The sequence below is a fragment of the Miniopterus natalensis genome, chromosome 4 (genome assembly GCF_054644295.1).
Source record: "Miniopterus natalensis isolate mMinNat1 chromosome 4, mMinNat1.hap1, whole genome shotgun sequence".
Taxonomy (NCBI): Eukaryota; Metazoa; Chordata; class Mammalia; order Chiroptera; family Miniopteridae; genus Miniopterus; species Miniopterus natalensis.
Genome location: NC_142084.1, coordinates 45,267,751 through 45,286,147, shown reverse-complemented (window position 1 = coordinate 45,286,147; position 18,397 = coordinate 45,267,751). Strand labels below are relative to the sequence as shown.

The following is an 18,397-nucleotide window of genomic DNA, read 5'->3' as shown; positions in this document are numbered from 1 at the left end:
TAAGGGTGGTGTGGGAAGATGGAAGGAAATGGTTTTAGCAGTGAGTTCTAATGAATTTACAAAAAACCAATAATCTATATTTTATAAAAACTGTTGTAGAAGGATAGTTAGCCCTCAAATGAAAAAGGACAATACAGTTATAGTCCACATTTATTTATAAATAGAAATGCAAAAATCAGCTAAATTTAGCAGAATTTTCATGATGAACAAGTAGAGTTTAGTTTAAGCATGTAAGAATGGTTGAATATCAGAAAATCTACTAAGTTTTTATATGTCATTAACAGATTAAAGGGAAAAAGTTTGTGATGCAAAAAAAATAATTGATAAATTTCAACATTTACTCATTCTTGATGGAAATTCTTAGTAAGCTGGGCATAATTGGAAACTCCTTTAACCTGGAAGAGGATCTCTACCAAAAACTTGCATCAGGCAGCATACTCTTTTGTAAAACTGTAAGTCCAATCTCATTAAATCAGCAACCAGATGCCTTTAATTACTGTTGATATTCAGTCCTGTGCTGAGGGAACTGATATAACTAGCCAAGTAAAAGAAAGAAAACCTATAAGAATTAGAAAAGACCACTCAAAACTCCACCCTCCTATTCAAAGTTCTCCTGTCTTCATCCAACCTCATCCAACATGTACCCATACTTCTTCTGAGAAAACAAGTCCCCATTTCACTCTGCTTTGAATAAGACACCCTCTCTTCTAATTGACACATAGAGAGAAAAGTGGTTAACTTGCCATTCTGTGGGTAGGGGTAGATAAGATATCAGAGGGGTTTCCATTCTCATTTGTAAGTTTGATTTTTCTATAAGAGGCAAAAATTCCAGATACTGTCACATGTGAAAATTAGCTTTCTCCTGAAAATCCTCGTCAAATCACAAATGAGATTTTCTCCATTTATATAACTTTATCTTCATTGTCATTTATCATTTTCTGGAGTCTGAATTATAAGACAAACCCTTGGCAAAGAAGATCTCCATGATAATCACTTTAACCCAGTTCTTATGATTTTCTCCTGACTGGCAGACAGAGGCTATTATCCTAAAACATGATTATCTCAACATATCCTTGAAAATTATAGCTGTTCTTTGAGCCAGCAATCATTCTTTCAGGAATTTATTCCAAGGAAATTATCAGATGTGGTACAAGGATATCTATCCCAGCATTATTTATAATAGTTAAAAACTGTCAAATAATGTAAACGTTTACAATATGGAATTGATTAAGTAAATTATAGGCCATTAATCTCATGAAACATTTGTAGCTAATAAAAAAACTACGTTGTGGAAAAATATTTGTCGACATGAGAAAAAAATGTACTTGATATCTTGCTAAGTGAAAAAGCAGGCTATAAACCCTTGTTTGATAAATGTAACTATTATTTTTATGATAATTATATATCCCTGGGAAAAATACTGAAAGGATCTACAATTAAAAAATCTTACTCTGCTTATCTCAGAATGATGCAATTACAGGTATTTCTGATTTGTTTGTTGTTTTTCTTTTTTTAAAATATATATCTTCATTGATTTCAGAGAGAGGAAAGGAGAGGGAGAGACAGAGAGAGAAATATCAATGATGAGAGAGTCACTGATCTGCTGCCTAGCCCGGGCAACCCGGGCATGTGCCCTGACCAGAAATTGAACCCTGATCACCTGGGTCGACGCTCAACCACTGAGCCATGCCAGGCCGGGCTCTTTGTGTTTTTTCATGTGTTACAAGTGAGAAAGAAAAAAGTTGCCCCTGACAGCTATACCTGGGAGCTGGGTTGGCTTTCATAGCTGGACCCTAGAGTTCTCCTGAGGAATATAATTTCACACCTTCATCTGTGACTGTGATGAAGCAAGACAAACACAAGCCCATTCTGTAAACATGTCTGAGTACAGACAAAAACAAAAACATCATGTAAATGACAAACAGCCAAACATGAGTGACTGCAGCATCTTTGCCAACTAAAACATTAGCCTAGCCAGGTCAGCCGTGGCTCAGCGATTGAGCATTGACCTAGGATCCAGGAGATAGCGGTTCCATTCCTGGTCAGGGCACATGCCTGGGTTGCGGGCTCGATCCATAGCAGGGGGCGTGCAGGAGGTAGCCGATCAATGACTCTCTCATCATTGATGCTTCTAACTCTCTCTCTCCCTCTCCTTTCCTCTCTCTGAAATTAATAAAGATATATTTAAAAAACAAAAACAAAACATTAGCCTACTCTGTTCTCCCACCTCCTTGATAAAAACTATTATGATCTCCAGTCAAAGGATTTCACTTCTCCCACTTCCTGATGCACCCAATGCAGAGCAAAACCACACATTCTTGAACCCTATTCCAAATCAACTAACACAAGCTTAGTCCTAGTGCAAGCCCATGGCACCTTCTTACTGCAATGGTTCCCAGCGGCCTCCCATGCTATAGTAAGATCAACAAGTCTAACTTTGACTTACTGCACGTCTGTTCCTGGTGGCCTTTGGTCAAAGATACTCATTGACATTGTTGCATGCATGGAGCACGTATTCTTGTGTAATTAAAAACATTTAAAATTAGAATTAAATTATTTCAAGTGGCTCCTTTCCTAGAGAGGAAAGGAGGTTCTTGCATTTGTAAGCGGTCATCCTTCCAGCTGATCACAGGAGCTTAGCTTCTCGACTATCATTAGCTTTGGGAGCCACTGAAGGTACTCTAGGCACATGGGAAGCAGTTTCTTGACAGCAGCGCTATTGATATCTGAGACAAGATAATTCTTTGTTGTAGGGGGCTGTCTTTTGCATTGTAGGGTGCTTCTCAGCATTCCTGGCCTCTATCCACAACCAAAAATGTCTCCATACAATTTCATTTGTGAGGTGAGAGGAGGAGCAAGATTGCCCATGGGTGAGAACCACTGATGTAAAGGCATGGCGATGAAAAGAGGAAAGATCCTGTGGGAATTATTAGGAGGATTGGGGTTGGTTCTCTGCCTCTGTGGGTATGAATTCTTCATCTTTGAGAATGGACATCATAATTCTTACCCTACCCACCTCTTGAGGATAGTGTGAAGAAATGAGAGAAAAGATAAATGGGCTTGAAAGTAGCTAAAGAGATAATTATTTAGTCAATAAAAATCTATCAAATGTCTTCTGAGTATATAGATAGTGTTCTAGGACTATCATGAAGTTCCAGCTGGTGAAAAGGTACTGAACCCAAGTCTGACTATATGAACTCAGAGAAATGACAAAGTGGCATTATTAAGGATCACTTAAAATAATACGACATAGCAACAACAATAATGATTCCCTCAGAAATAGTCACATAATTAAGGTGAATTTATTTAATTTGTATTTGTCTAATGCAGCTTAGTAGGGAAAACTTACTAAAATTAAAAAAAATCAAATTATTTGTCCTCAGAGCAATCTTTCATAGAGTTTCCCACATTTTAGCATCAGTTTTAATGCAGAATTATGAACTTCAGTGAGCTAGTTTTGACTCATTTAATGTTTTTATTGATTTTAGAGAGAGAGGAAGGGAGAGGGATAGAGAGAGAGAAACATCAGTGGTGAAAGAGAATCATCGATCGGCTGCCTCTTGCATGCCTCATACTGGGGACTGAGCCCACAACCTGGACATGTGCCTGACCAGGAACGGAACCAAGGACCTCCAGGTTTATGGGTTGACACTCAACCACTGAGCAACACTGGCCAGGCTTGACTTATTCTTAACTGATTTACTGAATCAGATGGAGGGAAGAGCCCTGGTGGAGTAACTCAGTTGGTTAAAGCATTGTCCCTGAGCTTGATCCCTGGTCAGGATACATACAAGAGTCAATCAATGAATGCATAAATAAATGGAACAGCAAATCTCCCTCTCTCTCCCTTCCTCTCTCCCTCAAATCAATTTAAATATATATATATTTTATTTTTTTAAAAAAGGAGGGAAGAAAATAAGCAAAGAGAAATTTATCATAGTATGTTAACCTGTACTTACATGCTGGGAACAATCATTTCTGGAGCTTTTAAATGAGTAAGGGTAATAAGGCAATGGTAGAAAGTGAAGAAATGTGGAGCAAAAAAAAATTTGAATAGCTTTTGAGTAAGAGCAGCATAAAACCAAAATCAATAGATGCAACGGTGACTCAATGCTACTGGCATAGTTTACTATATAAGATCCTTGTGACATTTTAAAAAGGTATTCCAAATAATGAGGCCAGCCTTGAAGTCTTAATGAAACCATGGATTTCTCATGTTTTCTTTCTAAACATGATGGTTTTTCTTTTTCTTTTCTATTTTCTGAAAAATAGAAATCAGCTGTTTTCATTTATAAATATTTTATTGAAAAATGTGTTATGAGCGATCTTTTAAACCAGCTCTCAAACAATCAAGTGGAATAGTGTCCTTTGCAAAGGAAGGATCAGATGTTTCTTATCTCACTTTTGAAAATGTAAAAATGGAACTGATCTGGGTTATAAAGTTTCACAAAATGAAGATTCCAAGATTACAATCTTTCTCCTACATGGTTAGTAATTACCACAGGAGAATAATACAGTTCAAAAATGGATTCCAAGACTTGAAAGATGTTTATTTAAGCTGTGTAAGTGACTCCAGCTATCACCTGGTCCCTACAGATAATTGTTTGAGCTTCTGGGGTTCTTGTTTACATTCCAGTTAATTAGAAAAACAAGTCTGGTGAACAGATAGACAGCTCAGTGACCAGCTGGTTCAGGGCTGAAGGCATCATAGTCCTTTTCCCGGCTGCCCTCCCTACTTGTCACCTGCTTCAGTCACCCTGGGCTCCACATCCCACCAAAACTGCTCCCCTGCACTGGAACCTGGTATTAGTTTTCCTTCTTTTACAGTCCCTCTTGAACTTTCCCACTTTCCCACATATAAGTACCTGGCAGAGTTTACAAAGTAAAAGAAATAAAGAGAAGATATTTGTATCTAAATAAAAAACTCCACTATAATCTGATGTAGTTTCCCATCTCTCTTTCGCATGGGTCAATATTGTAGGCAACAGGTCATGCCTCTCTTCTTGTTACCGAGTTGTCCATGATACTTTGGATTCCAGGATACTTTAATTTGAGATTGTTTTCAGAGCTGATGCACTTCTCTGCTTACTTCTGTTCTGAATCAGAAATAACAAAATGTAAGGAAATGTGCTGTTATGGTTCTATCCTCATGCTAATAGTTCACCTGAGTCAGTCTTTGTGTTTAGACATTCCTGCCTCATGACCATTTCCTGTTGTACTGTGTCCTTACACTGAGAAATTAAAATAAACCTAAAGGATGGATTCCTCATTTCGAGGATAATTAAATAATAGAGAGAGGGGAAAATAGAGAAGTTGGCAAAAATAGGAGAGATTCTTAGGCATCTGGAAAGGTTTGCATCTGGCTACCTGGGTTGTCAATTCCCACCCTGGAAGGACCTTAGCACTTACTATAGGTGGAGTGAGGGAGTCCCATGTTTCTCATTTTTGAGAGGAAGGTGCTTGAGACTTCTCAGCATCTTTAGTTTTACTGATTCACAGCAGCATGGACTTCACTCGACTTGGTTATTAAGCTGTCGATATATTAGAATACCCTGAAGAACTCTTAAAAAATACCTATGCTCGTGACCCAGAAAGTCTGATTTAATTAGTCTGGAGTGGGCCTGTGGTGTCTGTATTATTTTTCAGGAGCTTCCTAGGTGATTCTCCTGTTTACTCAAGATTGAGTACCGCTGAATTAGACTCTGGGTTCATCTCTTATCTATTGAATCAGAATTTCTTGTGGTGGGGGGCTGGAGGGTGTTCCTTGGTGATCTGTGTTTGCCAAGTAATCCCAGAGCTCTGATGTCAGCAAAGAATTTGCAGATTCAATATTTATTAGGTTCTCCCCATTACCCTGCTTCATAGCAGCAGGCCATGAAGATGTTTTCTCCTTAATACGGATGATGAATCTGTGGCTCAGAGAAGTTAAAATGATTCACCCAAGTTTATCAGCAGCCGGAAGAGACAACTTGGGCCAGGACTTCTGCTCCCAAACCCTGCACCCTACTGCTGCTTAATACATAGAATATTGGCCACATAGGTGTATGGTGGCTCTAGGTCTTGTCTAGGCTCTTAATAAGTACTTCACTCTCCCATTATATTTCCAAACCCTCTTTGTTGATGGATGGTAGAGATTTCCCTAAAATTATGCACCCCATTAACATTCCTCCTTCTGAACTTTATTTTTCTCTTTTGCACTATCCAGCACACTATGTATTTTAACCTTTGTTTATTTGGCTTCTGTTTCTGGAGATGCCTTAACTGCCACCAATGGCTGCCACACAACACTCTAATGTGGGTTTCTCCCTCTAAGATAAAGGCCTCCGGAAGCTCCCCTGGGAAGAGCCCACTTGGTGCTGCACAATCTCAAATCGCAGCCGCAAGTTCTCTAACTGCACTCATTGTGCTCCTATTGTATGCACAATATGTGAGACTTGCGGTAGACAGACAGCGGAAAGTCCCTACCTTATTTATTTGTCTTGTTTACTGTCTGTCTCCAGCACTAGACATATTCATTCCTTTATTCCCAGCACCTGGAGAAGGTCCTCAGGAAATAGTTTCTGAATGAATTAATAAATGCTTGAGACACTGGAAGCTCCTTCACCTCTGCTAGCAGGCCATAACTAATTTTTCTAGTTCTTCAATGCATCAGCCTCATGATATTTCCTAAACGACCCAATGGCCAATCTGGTCCAGCTCCTAGCCCTGTGTTGCCTTTATTATGATTTGTTAAGCATGTTTCTCTCCTGCCATTGAGCTAGCTTTTCAGTTTCATGACTACTATAGAAGCAACATGGAACAGCCTTTCATTGCTTACCTCCATGAAAGCGCGCCAAAGGAGGAAAATGCAAAAATGTAAGACCTTCCTCAGTACATATTTATGCCATGGCTTATTTTTCCTATCCTTTATTGGGCTCTGGAGACCGGCTTCTTCCAGAAGGAGGCCCAGGACAGGAGCTTCATATACCACAGCTTTGAAACAGCAGGAGAATAGCTGTGCCTTTGGCCTAGTAGTGATGTGCGGTTCTGTTTTATGAAAAGACAGAACTGATGTCAGTTAGGAAAGTGGTTTATTTTCTCTAGAGGTTATTTTGAAATGTCTTCTGGCATTTCATTTAGTGATAATGAAAATAGCAAAAACAAATGTGCATTAGTCTGTTTTATTTGAGACGGGATCAAAGATTGCTCCAACGTGCCGGACACACCATGGGGCTTACCAACAGAAATGGTGAATGGTTAAATAGGAATCCGACGCAAATACCCAACCAGTACGTATGATCTGAGTTCCAGGAAGAGAATTTCCAGTCCCTTTCATTCTACTGTGTACCATTATTTGTGGGGGTTGCCAAACTAAGAAAAAATAAAATACAAACTGACCTTTGAACACACTCTTACATAATCGGTTTTCTTCCACCAGCAATAATGCATCCTCAGAGGACCCTGAGACCCACATTCCTCAAGACGGTGCTTGACATTGATAGATTGCTTTCTAATATATTTTCCGAGCTACCTGGTTGAATGTCCTTACCACAAAACTGGCTCAAAAGCTAGCCGGTCCTACTGAGTCATCCCACATGACTATTCCCATCTTCACCCTGCACTTTGCTTAGCTGATATCATTTCAGTTGGGCTTTCTAGTTCATTTCTGGGTGTGTGTGTTTGTGTGTGTGATGTGATGCTCTTGTAAATGCCCCTGCTACTTGTTCCATGGACTCTGAATAGTGCCTCCACAACTTCTGAAGGTAGAAACTCTGTTTTTCTATCCTTAAATCTCTAATAGTCTGCATAAATAGGAACACAATGAATGGGGTCAGAGGGCCAGGGCAGCCCAGCTTGCCAGGATTGAGACTGTAAGACTGAGTGGGCTTCTTCCATGAGAGATTCCTGGGGTTTCTAACTTAAAAGGAGAAGCCAAGCTGCTTCCCCAGATTTGTGTGGTTACCTGCTTGGGTTCTTCACAGTGGTGATCACCACCAGGATTCATTTATAAACCCTGTTACCACCTGTGGGATTCCCAGGAATATTCATGTAAGACTCTCTAAAATATTCCACTTCTCACAGGCCAGTAGGAGAGTTGTTATTAACATAAATGAGGCTATGCCTATACTTATCAGAGATAAAATCTGAAAAACTCGGAGAACTAAAAATTTGTAATATTATTTAAAAACTCAGCTTCTGGTGTTAATTTATAGAAACCTATAATGCAAATCCCATCTGTAAGTCAGACTATAAGTCTTGGAAACCTAAATGATTGATTTTTTTTTTTGTATTTTAAATAATAGGGGGAAATGACTGCATTCCTTCACCTAACACTTTATTCTGTCTTCTCCTTGCCTGACATCTTTATTTCAAGTTGATTGTCCTGGACTTCCAGATTCATAAGTCTTAACCTTAATGACCCTTGTCAAATAATATGTATAAAACAATGCATTTCTAAATACTGATACAAGTAGATTTAAAACCATACTCTAATTTAAAGGGGGAAAAAAGCTATGCTCTCACATTTACCTGTACAAGTGCAGAGAGGGGAGTAGGTACATAAGAATTGGGAGAGCATATAGAAACCAGTATCGAAAAATCCAAAAAATAAGGGGCAAGGAAGCCTAGAACTAAAGCAGGCAGTAACTTAAAAGTGGAAGAGAAATTAGTAGCAAGAAATCAAAAGAGAAGAGAAGAGAAGAGACAAGACAGACTGCAAGGGGCCTACATCAATGCTTTTTGAATCCCCAGCAAACACTATTCCTATCTCCCAAGAGACTCATCTGTAAAATGGTTCATGTCAATTACTTAGGGCTATGACCAGCGTAGGAACAATAAAAGGCACACAAATCAAAATTACACTTTTCTAAACATGCTCTATTGTAAATTTTATGTTTAATTACATTGAGTTGTAACAAAGGCAGAATTTCATCAAAATGTGTAATTTCATGGTAAGGACATTTAACATAAACAATCTTTGGCTGACCTTGAAGGAACTGTTCTCTGAGCCTGTCTGCCGAGCTACTGCCTGGATCAATGTGGGGCTGAGATGAAATCAGTGATGGGGTTGTGTTGGCAGGTGATCAGCCAGACGTGTACAGAAGACTTCAACTAACCTCCTGTAGATTACTTTATAAGCTTCCGCAGTTTCGACTTTAATGGAGTTTTAATATTTTAAACATGCTTAAAGTTCACATGCTCTAAGTTTTTACACAGAGGCTCAAACTGGATCCAAGTCTTTTTTTGGTCCTGCTTCTGTAATGAGAAGCTACAGGACGTATTCTCAGTAACATCGTCATCACTGAACAGCAGTGCCTGTGACCCTTCTTCTGGGGCCAAGAAGATAGGAAAAATGCTCAGTGTTTTGATCCATACGCTCCTAGCTAAATTTTTTTTTTTTTTTCCAATCCTCAGCTGAGGATACTTTTTCCATTGCTTTTCAGAGAGAGTGGAAGGGAGAGAGGGAGAGAGAAACATCAATGTGAGAGAGACACATCCTCACATTGGTTGGTTGCTTCTCACACGCATCCCGACCTGGGCTGGGGATCAAGCCTAGAACCATGGTACGTGCCCTTGGCTGGAACTGAACCAGGGACCCTCCAGTCCTTGGACGGATGCTCTAACCACTGAACAAACCTGCTAGGGCTCTTAGGTAAATATCGATGGTAGGCATTCACATTCTATCTTTAGTGTTTGAATTTAAAGCTTCCCAAGAAACTCATCTGTAAAATGGTTCATAGCTGAGCGTCAGCTATGTCTATACTCTAAAACATAAATGGGTTTTTTGAGCATCTGAAACATTGCTGCTACTGGCCACGTCCACAACTATGGATAATCCAGATTTGATTATTTTAATTCTCTCTTGGTTTTGCCTGAAATATTTGAGGTTATTGTGGAAAGTAGTCATACACTTGAAAGTGATGTTGATAAATTATATATTTTTTTCTTGGAATATAATGAAGATTAATTAGAGATCAAATTGCCCACAGCAAAAACCCAAATAAACCATTAAGTAAACTAGGTAGAGTCAGGCAAGACATTTATAAATTGGAAAAAGTCCTGCAGGACAGAACTGATGACAAACTGGATATGAGCAGATATTTGCCATTGCCGAAAAGAAACAAAAATAAATAAAACAAAACACAAAACCCAGCCAAAGTAGAATTCAACATAATCTCTGTTTCCCCCAATTAGTGCGCCACTCAGTAAAATCTTGAAAGTTTTAGATTGAACTGTTTGGGCTGAGTTCATTCTATGATGTCCTGTACTCATGAACATCGTCTCAGGTAGAATGTGTTGAAGAAAATGAATAAACTCAGAGCTAGAAGGAACCTTGCAGATTGTCCATGTCAGCAGTTTTCCCTTTTCTTCTGATGATATTCACATGTGGAACATGTGATAAACCCACATTTTCTAAAAACTGTGGATATTGCACAACTTTCAGCCAGCTAACTATGATTCTATCGCTTCTTAGATCAGCCCACACCAAGGTGTCAAATATTTCAGCTGAGAACCAGCGATCTAAAACCATTCCCTGATTTTTCAGAGTAGGACGCTGAAGCCTGAGGTTAAAGGAGCCACCCAAGGATTCTAGGTATTTAATGGCAGAGACAGAGTCTCCTAATTCCCAATTCCTTGCTCATTTGATTTGTCTCTCTGAATGGGTGATCTGGAATCATCATCATAATGATAATAATTACAGTTTATAGTTGAAAAGTGTTTCTGAGCACAGTGTCTTCTTCAAGACCCTGTGAGGTAAGCATTGCAGGCATACCTCAGAGATAGGGTGGGCTCGGTTCCAGACCACCATAATAAAGCGAGTATTGCAAGAAAGCAGGTCGTAATCTTTCTGCTGGTGGAGGGTCTTGCCTTCAGTTCGTAAAAAACGCCAACACCTGTGAAGTGCAATAAAATGAAGCATGTCTGTATTACCATGCACATTTCAGCAGATGTCAAACAGAAGATCTACAAGACATCAAGCATGCCTAAGAGCACAGAGTCGGTATGTGGCAGCCCAGAGCCCAGGTGCAGCTGTAGCCCTGTGTGTGGAGAACTGGCCGTTGGCTCACTTACTGATCTTCTCTCACACACTTGTGCATGGCAAACACCTCCTTGGAGAGCTGCCCTCTCAGGGGCACCTTTGGTTAAGAATGCCTATGGACTTGGTTCTTAAGACACAGGTTTCTCCCACTTGCCACCCCCTACACATCCATGAATATTTGGTCTCTTGTTCCTTCAAAAGGCTACTTTGTGAATGAACTCCAGACTTTTTTGTCACCATCACTTCCAATCCATGGTTTCAGACCTTTTGGCTTTCTGCCCTTTCTCTTACTCTGCTTTCTTTTCTCGTGTCTCCTCTTGCTTCTCGGAGTCCTTCTACTTCCCGCTTGTGTGACCTTGGGCAAGTGATTTCACCTTTCTGTGCTTCAGTTTTCCCATATGTAAAATGGGGATGATAATTGCAGAATCAACTTCTTAGGGTAGTTATGAGGTTTGAATGAGCTAATCTTTCAAAACATGTGTTTAGTACATAAAAACACTCAATGAGTGTTAGTTGATGTCCCACTTGGCATATTAAGAATACCCAGAGAGAGACATTTCCCTCAGGTTGGTTCGAGTTAACCAAAAATCACTTGTAGAGGATGATATTTTATAGCTTTTAATGCAGGTTATAAGTCTCCTTTTTTTGTTTGTTGGTTGGTTGGTTGGTTGATTTATTGGTTGATTGGTTTTCCCAGCTAAATTCCTTCCTCATTTTGTTGGTATTAGCTGGGGCTTTGTTTGTGTTGCCAGGACCCCAGTTTCTGAATGAAGTTTTCCTGAAATAATAGAAAAATAAATTTATTCCCAGAATGGTGCATTACATGGGCCCTAATTAAAGAGGCTCATTCAGTTTGAAATGAGGCACAGAGAATGTGTAGTAGCTGCAGAAAACTTAATAAAGATTCCCCCAAATGACTAAACCTTTGTGAAGGTTCCATGGCCTTGAAAAGAGACCATTAAGAGGAGGTCTGATTACTGCCTTAAAATATTTCTGTATTTATTAAGAAAGGGATGCTAATTGACTTATCAGGCTCAGATAAGAAATAGCCAATGTTATTTCTTGAAGTCATTTTCAGCTCTAAGAGTCCATAAAGGAGAGTCATAATTACGTTTCCATTCCCCGCAAACCCTTCCTGATGCAGGTCTAATTTTTCTCTTTGTTGAAGTCTTCTTACATCCTGACCATCATCTCTTAAATCTTGTGTGGTACCTTTATCAGTAAGCTTCCCTCCTATACAGTGAGCTTTCTAATAGGTTCTAATTCATCGATGAATCATAACAATTCACATAGTTTTTTGAACTAGTAAATGCTTAGTATAAATGTGCTCAGTTAACCCAGAATTATAACCTGGATGTACCCAGGCCTCACCAACCTAAGTACCTGTATTATTTTCTGCGTGGGAAAGGGTTAACTAGGCAGGCCTGTATTGCTCAAACCCTGCACACTCCCAAGAAAGACCTGTCTTCAGGACTAGCCTTTGGCCAACTCTCGGGAGATAACCTCCGAACCCTTGGCATAGTCTCTCCAATAAGAATGTATTTGTATGCCTGAGGACTTGGGCCGTGCTCTACCTGTTTGGTCAAATAGTTTAGGCTAATAAATGTGATTTATGGTAAATGTCCCATGTGCCTTTCCCTTTTGCTGATTTTAAACTGTATTCTTTTGTTGTACTTAACCATAGCCACGAGTATAATAGCTTTCCTTAGTCTTATGAGTCCCTCTAGTGAATAATCAAGTCTTAAGGGTGGTTTTGGGGACCTCATCCAACGTAGTTTCTTATTAGTGCAGTAAGAAATTACCACAAACTTAGGGACTTTAAACAACACAATTTTATTCTCTTATGCTGGAAGTCAGAAATCTCTAACGGGCCATAGAGCTGCCTTCCTCTTGAAAGTTCAAGGGAGACTATTTCCTTGCCTCTTCTAGCTTCTAGAGGCTGTCTGCATTCCTTGGTTCCTGCCTCAGCATTTATCTTCAAGTCCTTCCGCACAGCATCTTCTAATCCCTTTTTCTGCTTCCATCATCACATTGCCTTCTATTCTTTCTCAGACTCTCCTGACTCCCTCTTATTAGGAACTCTAAGACTACATAGAAACCCCCCAGATAATTCAGAATAATTTCCTCAACTCAAGATCCTTAACTTAATCACATCTGCAAGGTCCCTTTTATAATTTTTAAAATTTATTTTTATTTATTTATTTATTTACTTATTTATTTATTTATTTATTTATTTTGTATTTTTAATGACTGAAACAAAAAAGGTCTAAAACCGCAGCTTCTGGAAGAACCATTTGTTCTTGCCAGTCTTGTATCTCTCTTCTAACTTGACCTTGGCCTCCCATAGGGCTTTGCATTTCAGAGCAGGGTCTCTGAAGACGTCCTTGGTGACAACAGTTTTGTTCAAGGGGATAGCCACAGAATACCTTGTGGGCATGAGGTGATTGTAGTTATAAATTTTCACAAAAGACTTGATCTTTGGCCTCTTGTCAATTTTCTTCTTGCCCGTGGCAGCTGTCACTTTGAGGGATAGCGGTCAATTACAGCCACTAGAGCATGGCTGGAGGGCAGTCTGACGTGCCATCGTTAATGTTCTTCCCGATGACCACTTTGCGTCCGGAGCAGCATCCGGCCAGGGCCAGCACCACCTTCCCGGGTTTCATAAACCTGCCCATTTCAAAGGCAGCCACTCAGGCCTAGAGCAGAAAGGAAAGAACCTCCCCTTTTATCACTTAATGTAACATATTCTCAGGTTCCAGGGATTAGATGTGGATATCTTTAGGAGTGGCATGATTCATCTTAATGGGTTCACAGCACACAAAGGCTAGAATTACAGTGGCTCTCCATTCCTCTACTTCCTGGGCAACTGTAGTATCTAGCTCACATCTCTCCCCAAAGAGCTTGCCCAGATATATCTTGGAATCCCTGGGGATATCACTTATATTCTTGCCTCCAGTGTTTCTTCTTGGGCGGGGAGCAAAGGGAGGGTGCAGAGAGCACCTCTGTGAGGACCGCACAGCTGGTGTCTTCTTGCTGAGCACTGATTTCCTGCTACTCTCAGGAACTGGTTTAGAAGTTGCAGTCCTAGGAACCACCACCAACACATTCATCTAGCAAATTCCATAAGTTGGAAAATCCTGGCTGCACCTTCAACCCATAGCATCATGAGACTGTGTATGTGTGTGTGTGTGTGTGTGTGTGTGTGTGTGTGTGAGATATGCTTTAAAAAGTCTGCTTAAAAGTAAGTTCATTCCTGAGGAAATGCTTTTATAAGGTTTGAGATTCTTTGGCTTAAAAAACAGCATTAGAATCATGGACAAAAGCAAAACATCTCCTTTCTTTGGTCTCATGGAAAAAATGTTTCACCCTCACCTTCCTAAGAACACTTTTTCAGACTATCCATTTTCCCAGAGCATCGCCTGAAGCTTCAACTAACATAATGCTCTAAACCTGGTCATCACTACCTACCATCATTGAATTATACCAGATTCTCCCAAACCACATCAACACTTTGCTTGAAAAACCCTCCTTCCTCAAAACACTCTGAGGCATGCATTTATTCTTTTAATAAGTCAAATAAAAATATTTCTAAAATGTATAACTGTGAGATAACTGGAGATAGCTTGGAATGTTCCAAAACCAAGGCAGGCAATTGCTGGTTCATATAATCTATTGAGAAAGAGAATAAGTGTGTATCAAGATAAATAAGGAGTCAACAGCAGGGTTGTGAATCTGATTAATTTGCCTCAAAACTGAGTTTAGTCAGCTGTGGGCACATTGGAAAAAGCCAAAATATGCAATCTTCATATTTTATCAATTTATCTGGTTATTTCTCTGTATCACAGCAAAAGGAACTTGGGAATTATGGTCCTGCCACTCAAAGCCCTTGAAGACAATCAGACTTTGGGGAAAGGGCCAAAGAAGATTTGAATGCTTTTTGCTGGTATAACCCTACTTAAGGGTAGTTCCATGTCACACACCAAGGACACAATAGAGCCAATGTTTTGGGTCATTTAAACTGTGCAGCTGAGTCACCACACACTTAATCCCAGGGGAAGGTGCAGCAAACAGTTATTAATATAGCCCAAGGTATATGTGGCCCACAGCAATATTTTGAACTACTAAAGACATGGTCATGGTTTGACCCCATGTTAAAAACATACGTTAGCCTCTTACATTTGTTCTGCTTTTCCAGAAATCAAGCTTTTGTGCTGGTAGTAGGTGGTTTTTGAGATGGCCTCAAGTTTTACTGTTGTGTGTGACTCTCCCCTCACATGGTTCCTATGAGGGAACCCCACCTCCAAATTGCCAGGCTATCACACTGGGCAATTTTGCTGCATTTCTAAACAGCTTACAAAAGAAAATCATGCTTGTCAGTGTGTCAGCCCCTCGCCACAGGGAAAGGCTTTGTGAATTGAAGGCCTTGCCTTCAGAATTTTCAAAATGATGGCAAATTTAGCCCAATTGGGCAAAAGTGAATCAGGTTTCACAAATTTAAGAATGTTTATTTAAATCTTTAAAACATATGTTGCCACAGCTGTGTTTAGCATAAAATTATGATGAAAATAATCCTAATGAAAATGACGGCATATTTATATAATGCCTTCCATCCAACAAGTGCCAAACCCACTACACAACTGATCTCATTAGGCCTGACTAAACCCCTTTGAGCTACAACATAAATATTAGTTCCAATTTGCAGATGAAGAAATTGGGACGTGGGCAAGATTATTTACAGTTAAATAGATTAAGTTATAACCAGGCTCACTCTCCCGTCTGTGGAATAGTTGCCATTTAATCACAGACTCTGAAAGGGGGATGAGAGAAAGGCACCACTTCTTCCAAGTTGCCCACATGGGTTGCCTTGTCCCAGTGATCGGGGAAGGAGGGCATGAAGAACACAATACTGGAGATTTTCAGGCAGTGTTCTTGGTCTATGAGCAGATATTATCTTTTCAAAACATGCCAGTGAGGGTGAGCATTGAGAAGGTGGAGGAAGGAAGAGGCTAATTCGGAGCCCCACATAGCAAGGGCCAAAAGTCAGCACTGGATCCTACCCTGTGCTTCTCACGGTCACTACATAGCTTTCTGTCTTTGAAATGTTGGGGAACGGTAAGAACTTCCTATGAAATACCCATGGTAGGCTCAAAGATTCAGTTCGGCCCGTGGAATGTTGTCCTTTCCTAAATCTAGGTTCTCTTTAAGTGACGGAGTTAGCCCAAGCATTCAAGCCTATTGCAGTTCATTGCCAGCTAATAGTTAATTCCTGCACGTCCCCCCTCTTTCCATAGTTAATACATTTTTAAAGCAGTGGTGAGATCAACTACCTAACTTAAGAGCCAGCACAGCACCTAAACACTAGACACTTTACCAAGGTACTAATTTGGACTCTAGTTTCAGCAACACATTTTGAATTACAGCTTTAAAGCAGAAAAGAAAGCTTTGCTTAATCTCTGCCATCAGTATTGATGTTAGGCATGTGCTTTCCAAATTCAATAAAAAATTGCCTTCCTTCTACTTGGAAAAAAATTCCACGAAGCCATTTTGGCCAAAACCTGAATTTAATCTGCCCAGGAAAAGACATTCTCTAGAAATAGAGGAGAAAAACAAAACTTTTTTGAATGTCTTATACACTTGATATGAATTTCAATTCTCAGAGTAGCACTGTATTTACTATATTTAATTTTAGTAAAACTGTATTTACCCATTCACAGAGTAAGTCTTTTATTTCCATATTCATTTTTGCATTAAGAGTGATGGAAATAGACCTGGAGATAATCTAGGCTTTTCCTGCAAATGGGCCCAAGCTCTTCCCCTGCCTGGGTTATTAGTTTATTAGGTAATGTGACCTAGGGAAAAGTCACTCAACCTTCCCAAATCAAAGTTTTCTCATATGTAAAATGGAGATAAAAATGCTATGAAGATTAAACTTTAACGCAGAACTTGTCCTGAGAGAATGAAGATTTCCTTTACTACCATCTTTCTAGCCACCACCTCTACCCCAAATTCAAAAAGGTTTCCAAAATCAGTGTATATTTAATTTGTGTGTGTGTGTGTGTGTCTGAACTAGATATGTCAGAATATCAACAGCAGTTTCTCTGGCAAATAGAATAATAAGCGATTTTTATTTTCTACTTTGTATTTCTCTGATTTTCTAAATTTGCCATCATTTATAATAAAGATGTGTATTTTAAAAGCTAATTTTTAGAGAACTATAGCATAAATCTATCTTCTTTGGGAAAAACAAAATCAAGTTATAAATATTTAGAGCTTAAAAAAAAAACTAGAACTGCTAACCCCAAGTTATCTAATTTTATTTGAAGGGAAATTGAGACCCAGAGAGACAATTTCATCCAAAGTCTCTGAGTTGAATTGAGGCAGGAACCCACTTTGTAGAGTAGCCGGATAACCCAGATCTCTCCAGCCCCTGACTATAAATGAGGTGGCAGTTTGACCATAAGTGTCAGTACCCCGATCTGTCACTAGGAAGGCCACAGCCCTCTCCCTTTCTTTTTGTGGACCCAACAGTGAGAAGTTTGTCCTGCTCATAGATTCCACTGATTTGCATATGTACAGGTATAGTTAACTAATCTCTTTATAATATGCTCACTAAGTTAGCTGACATACATAGTGTACAGCTTATATTAAGGGCCTTGTCATCACTACTTTTGTCTTGAGACTGAAGGGTCCCAAAGATATGAGGCTGAGAAACAGGGCCAGGATGAAGGTGAGGTGATGAGGCACTTACCAAATTTAAGGGGGTGTGAAAAAGCTCAGTAGTCAAAATAAATATTTTAATGGAATATTTTTGAAAATAAAAATTACTAGAAATGTCCAAAATAAAAATTTTAAATAAAGATAGCATATTGGTCTTTGTCTCTGATTCCTGGCAAAAAACTCCTAAAACCCTTGGAATTTCCTGAGTGACAAGAGCATCATTTGTTAGTCATAAGGAGCCCTGTTCAACCATACCTGAGTTTATCCTAATAAGGTGACTCCTGGAGGGGCCCTTAAATAGTTTTGGGGTGGGACCTAGTCATGAGAGGAACCAACCATGTGACTAGAGGGTGGGAACTTTAGCCATTGGCTGATGGTTTAATCAATCATGCCTATGAAATGATACCTCCATAGAAAGTCCTAAATGACAGGTTTTGAGGAGCTTCCAGGTTGATGAACACGTCTAGAAGCTGGAGTGTCCTGAGAGGGCATGGAAGTTTTCCATGCCACCTCCCCCTTACCTTCCTATTCATCTCTCCCATTTAGCTGTTCCTGAGTTCTGTGTTTTTTTGTTGACAGTATTATAGATGTCCCCCATTTCTCCCCCTTGTCCCCCCTCCACCCCTCCACCCAGCCCCCACCCCACCCCAGGCCTTCACC

General features: G+C 39.7%; 1 long non-coding RNA gene and 1 pseudogene across 1 annotated transcript in view; both read right to left on the bottom strand.

The window, feature by feature from the left end:
* Window positions 1-18,397, bottom strand: part of LOC148093270 (uncharacterized) — a 112,609-nt gene that overhangs the window by 39,366 nt on the left and 54,846 nt on the right. The window lies entirely within an intron of this gene.
* On the bottom strand, window positions 13,287-13,695 carry LOC107525582 (large ribosomal subunit protein eL27 pseudogene; annotated as a pseudogene).